Source organism: Lepisma saccharinum, chromosome 1 (assembly GCF_977018435.1).
Source record: "Lepisma saccharinum chromosome 1, izLepSacc3.1, whole genome shotgun sequence".
Lineage (NCBI taxonomy): Eukaryota > Metazoa > Arthropoda > Insecta > Zygentoma > Lepismatidae > Lepisma > Lepisma saccharinum.
In genome coordinates, this window is record NC_139229.1 from 202,280,018 (window position 1) to 202,286,017 (window position 6,000).

The 6,000-nt window shown below is 40.0% G+C and overlaps 1 long non-coding RNA gene across 1 annotated transcript in view; it reads left to right on the top strand.

Annotated features, from left to right (window-relative positions):
- LOC145991213 (uncharacterized) overlaps positions 1-5,627 on the top strand; it is a 36,377-nt gene extending 30,750 nt beyond the window's left edge. The window contains exons 2-3 of the long non-coding RNA XR_014442020.1: positions 2,109-2,256; positions 5,368-5,627. This is a non-coding gene — a long non-coding RNA (uncharacterized LOC145991213). The remainder of the gene's footprint in view (positions 1-2,108; positions 2,257-5,367) is intronic.
- Positions 5,628-6,000: the final 373 nt, after the last annotated feature.

Genomic DNA, 6,000 nt, shown 5'->3' on the forward strand with positions numbered 1-6,000 from the left:
CTAATTTCTCATACGGTACCCATCCATCTCCCCAGTAGAGACCGTGTTTATTGGTACGGAGCCAGTAATTCACGCGGCGATACTTTTAACTCAAAAAGTGTAAACCATATGGAGATTTCACTAAACAGTCAAATGCACTGTAAAAAGGAAATTTTAAAATTCCCACTTCCTTCCATATAAATTCTTCTTCTGCTCCTCGAAGACCTTGAACGTCCAAAAAACAAACATCCATTTTGTTCAACAGGTGAAAACAGTCAATGTATCTTCAATTCTGCCCCGGCACTCGGTACATTTGTCCATTTGAGAAGCACATGATCCGCAGGAAACAAAATGTCGACACGGAAGAATTACAACATTACATGCGTTCTCAAAACATATTTTGCAAATTGTCACAGAATCCACAATCTGTTTATCAGAGGTTTCCTCAGGAGTTTCTACACTGTCGCAATACTTGCAACTCTTGGAGTTACGATGTAACGTCACAACACTCTGTATGAATGGACAATGGGATATCAACAGGTAATGTCCTAGAATCGGACAATCTTTGGATGTCCAATCACAAAGTCCATACGAACAATAAAAACACAATACCCTGTCGCTAAAGCCTGAATAGTAAAATCCTGCAGTGACTAATTCTTCCGGAGTCTGACATAATCCTATAGGCCACTTTCTGTACGTTCTGTGTCTCGAATTCATTGATAGGTAATTGATAACATACGGCTCGGTGCGAATCCAGCAATCGTGGTACGTAAACACTCTCATATGTCACAAAAGGAAAAATAATCGGATACTCTAGGTGATGGCGTCCCTGGTATCGGCGATAAAGGTACAGCCAGAATATCCTCAGGATCGTCGGGGTACAATGATCTGCGAACACCAAAACCTTCCGGAGGAAACACAGGGAAACAGGGATGTCCTTCTAATTTACATAACAAAGGACGATCACAGCCAGAACACCACAAGGAATTTCTGCTCACCAACAAAGAAAGTCACTCTCTCACTCTCTCCTTCAAAGCTTCGTTGATCTTGTACTCCTCCTTCCTGTGACGTAGTTCGCACATACACCCGTGACTTGGAAATCCTGTTCTCTCGTCAGATCTTCTTTTTCTCGCTTCTATCTCCCTCAACGTCTCGCAGTGATAATGAACTCCTTTCCTAATTCGTTAAACAGGTAACATCCACACCAGGGAGATTCAGGTATCGCTACATACATGAACGGAAAATAACTCAGCAGCCGATGCAGGACTCTTCGATAATTGTCCAGGTCGCCGCAAGATCGAACAAGTTCCCAGAACTTCTCCTAGTTGCTCTCGTAGAAATTCACACCATTATCAGACAGTCTTGTACAGGACACATCCATCCTCACGTATGCCAATTATATTGTATCCCTTCTTATTATACCTTCTTTTTTTCTACGTCACGTTTTCCGTAAAACATATTTCAAACTGTCACAATTCCTGAAAGGCTACGCCCAAAACATGTTCCCTTTCAGACAATTTAAGCTCTACCCAATTCAAACATGCCGCTTCCTGGTTCCGAGAATTTCCTTATCTTCTTCAACCGTCATCTTCTTTACAATTAACGACCCAGAAACTCTCACGGTTTCCAGGAACTAATATTCTTATAAAAAGGAAGGAAACAAAAATAACACAGAATTTTTGTCACAACCAATTCCCAGAATTTCAACTCAGTAACGTTACCGGAAAAGAAGAATTCAAAGAAAACCCTCATACACACACAATTCCAAGAATTCACATACTTGCCTCTTTGCCGCCTGAATTTAGGCAACGCACACATGGCAAAAAACCTGGCCAACGCCGGTGTGTTATTATCCACACTATCTATTTATTAGTTATTTTTAACACACTATTATTATTAGTCTCTAGTACTTGTCAAAAGAAAATAAACACATCATTGATCACAATCAAGAAAATTATATTTGTTTACCGGCCCATATGCTAAAATTGCGATTTTCTTTATTCGTAGATACAGCCACTAAAATAGCAGAAATTGAGGACCCCACTTAAATAGTCTGCCCCGGGGTCCTCATGAGTCCCTACGCACTTGATTTGTACCTACTACATGTTAATTAATCTATATTTTTCCAGGGTAAATTCATCATTGTTCTCTATTTTGTCGCTTTCCTAACATCTATCCTGGCTGAAAAGTTCTATACTTGTGATAATAGGAAAACCAGAATGACAATAATGGCAGAATGTAAAACCATAGGAGCGAAAGCACATGGACGTGAAAAAGGTAAAAGAGAAAAAAAAGTACTTGATCTATGCATTAAATATCTACTTCATTTGAAGTCTAGACTGTCGAGAGTACTGTACTGTTACCTTGCTCCTTGGCTGTATTGGAACATGCACATTTTTTCCTCGATCCTGCTTTCATAACAAGTAGGGCTCGGAACTTGATGATGAAAAAAAAATCTAAATAAAAAATGACCTAAAATAATTTCCGCCCTTGAGATGAAAGCTCGATTTTTCATAAATTCCAAGCGACTAGTTGAATAATTAGATAAAGAATCTGTTCTTTGCTGGTTTAAATTATCAAAGCAAAGGGAGAAAACGAATTAAGTGCTAATGCAGTTTTCGATATCTTTACATCAAGATTTTTCTGTGCAAGTCATTCACCTTCCGTCAGAGTGGGCCCTGCACGACATAAAAGTTGGTCAGCATCTGAAGATACAGTTTTGTTTCGTGTGCATCAGTTTATATACGTATATATATTTTTAAGTTGTGACTAATTTTACTTAAAAATCACAGGTTAAAGCGGAAACTCAAAGTAGGCTTCACTCAAAGTGTTTGAAGTTTGCTGGACAAGAAGTTCATTTAACACAATTAATTTCAAAAAATCCTTTGCCACAGGTCTTAGTTAAAAATTATATTGTAATTTTGCATTAGGCACACTTACAATTAAAGGCGTACTTGTTAAAAGACCGTGTTAGTCAATTTAAGGATGTAAGTTACGCTAGGAAACGTATTTAAAGATTAAACAACTGAGATGGAGAAAATGGATCTTGAAAAATGATGAAGAAAATGCTATATGGAAAAAAATAATGAAAAATGACCTAAGAACAAAAAAGGCTGGAAAATTCAAAATAAAAATTAAAGTTTTCTGGTTCTAACTGAAGTTAAACGGACTACTATCAGAGTTAACATTGTTTACCAAGCCCAGAAAAAAAGATGATTTGTCATCAACTTAGTAACCCTAATTTTAACCTTTGCAATACCCTCCACATAACCATGCCAGTCCTCTCCAAAGAAATATTAAGTATTTTCCTACATTTAGTTGCTAATGACATGAAGTGATATCCACTACGGAATTTCGGCACTACGAAGTCCCCTCAATTGAGAACAGGACTGAAGCTAATGTTTAAAGTGAAATCCGAAATACTGTGCAATGTGCCTACATCCGGGATCGAACCTGGTACTACCCCTTGATCAAACGCAAAACACAAAATTAACGCTGCAACAATGTGGAGGCCCTCTCTGTAGCTATGAGAGCACAGGCGCTCAATGATATGGGGGGGGGGAGAAAGACCGGGGGAACTTAATAGACTTTAGACAAGGGATAGAAGTTATTGAGGACAGGGGAAATTTAGTTTTCTTCTTGGTGTGGGTGGGGTGGGGGGTGGCTTCACCGTAAAGCATCCTCTTCCTCCGAGAAAAAGTTTTTTCCCTGCCAATGTGTTTAAGGAAATTTTATTTTTATTTTGCATATTTTGGTGGTTTTTAGGTCATAAAAATCCTATTCCTAGTAATCATCAAGCTGAAAATGATTCACTTTTTTGGAGGGAACGTAGTAAATAGGTAGCAAACAATCAAGGCTGGCCCTAGGTATGTGTGGGCCCTGAGGATAATTGTGCACGTGCGGAAATGCTCAGGTGAGGTATTTATACGGGGCGATACAGTAAGAGCATTCAAGAAGCAAACAGAGAATAGGTGATGCACCACTGAAATTTGGAGATCAGGAACTTCGGCCATAGCAACGAGACGTGGACTGATACATGTCGAGCGCTACCGCGTACCATAGGAAGAACAAATAAGTGACATATAATGACACTATTGGCATACCATTAGTAGCGACTTTTATTGACGTTGTATGAATTACATGCTTGTGCATTTGCAAAACTTGGTCAGGTCATAATATTGACAGACTGGCATTAACACCATACAATTAGGTGCCAGGATCCCACAACACTTTGAAATTGCAAATGCAATTCAAACACGACAGCGACATACGTGAACATGCGGCGTAAATACTGGCAAATAGTTCCATGTCAGTGTCCACTGGCGTATCATATACAGGGTGTTTCCGGGCTGATGATACAAACTTTCAGGGATGATGGAGAAGGGCACATGAATCAATTTGAGATAAGGAACCCTGGTCCGAAAACGACTTAGTCGAAAGTTATAAGCGAAAATCGGTGTATCAAGATGTAATACTTATATTACATGCGCAAGTTTCACAAGCTACTACATTCACAACAATTGTTCAAAGTGGCATCTCCCAGCTTCGCTGCAGGCATGACATCGTCGCACAAAGTTCTGGCGTACCCGTTGCAACAACCCAGGGGTCGTTCGAACAATGTCACAGGCACCGAGAAAGGTGGATAGCAAGAGAGGGTTCTGTTCCTTGGCCAACTCGGTCACCTGATCTGACCCCACTTGATTTCTTCTTGTGGGGTCATGTGAAAAGTCTTGTGTACGAGGCACCTGTCGAAACTGAAGAGGATCTGCTGGCAATAATTCTCGCTGCCTGTGACATTGCTTGAACGACCCCTGGGTTGTTCCAAAGGGTACGCCAGAACTTTTTGCGACGAAGTCATGCCTGCAGCAAAGCTGGAGGGTGTCACTTTGAAAAACTGTTGTGAAGGTAGCAGCTTGTGAAACTTGTGCAGGTATTACATCTTCATACACCGATTTTCGCATATAACTGTCGACTAAGTCGTTTCCGGACCAGGGTTCCTTATCTCAAATTGATATATGTTCCCTTCTCCATCATCCCTGAAAGTTCGTATCATCAGCCCGGAAACACCCTGTAGAAGTGGTTTGGGATATCGTCGGGTGAAAAGAATGAGTGGATTCAGGTTCGGTTACCTCGTAAGCTAGTAAAAGGACCTCCCCATCCAAACCAGCGAGCAGCAACGGTAACGGTAACATCCAAATTGTGTACCACCCTTCAAGTAATCATTCAATCGTGACAGAAGAGAATTACAATGTTGTTCATTTATGCAATCTGATATTAAAAAATAGTGGAGTAAGTAGTTGTAATTGAATAATGCTAAGCCAGTAGTGTAGTTTTTGAATTTATGGTTCCTCAAACAGATGTAATTACTTCATTTGCTTTCCTTTTCAGAGAAACCACGCCCAAGTTTCTGGAATTCCGTGCGTTCATTCTTGGGATTGAAGCCAACTACCAGAGACGATGCACGTGAAATTATTGCAAGATGCTGTAGAGATGGATGCGCATCTTCCGTATTTAGACCGTTCTGCATCTAATGACACCAATGTGTAGATGGTAAAATTCTTCCATACGCACTTTCAATTTTCATAATTATGAAGTGTCTGATTAAGTGATGCCATTTTAATGAAATCCTGTTGAATGCAAATTGTAAACGCTGATATTCCTTCAACATATTGTTAATTGGTTTGAGTTGCTGTTTTAAGTCCACTTTATGCACAGTAAGGCTAATCGGGACTGGACCTACACTTTAAAGTGGGATCCGAACCACTTGTGCCTCCACCGGGTATCGAACCCGGGACCCCTTGATTACAAGGCAATGAAGCTACCACTGCGCCATGGGGGAGGCCCCGAACATATTGTTAATAAATGCACAATACTAAAAATAAATGTTTGAACTATTACTTTCTTAACCAGTTTGCTCTAATATAGCTACTGACTGCACACATGAACACAGAAATCCTCATGTGTAGAGAACAGTGGTTCGGAAAGTTGGTGGTTGCATTGAAAAAAATTATATTATATATT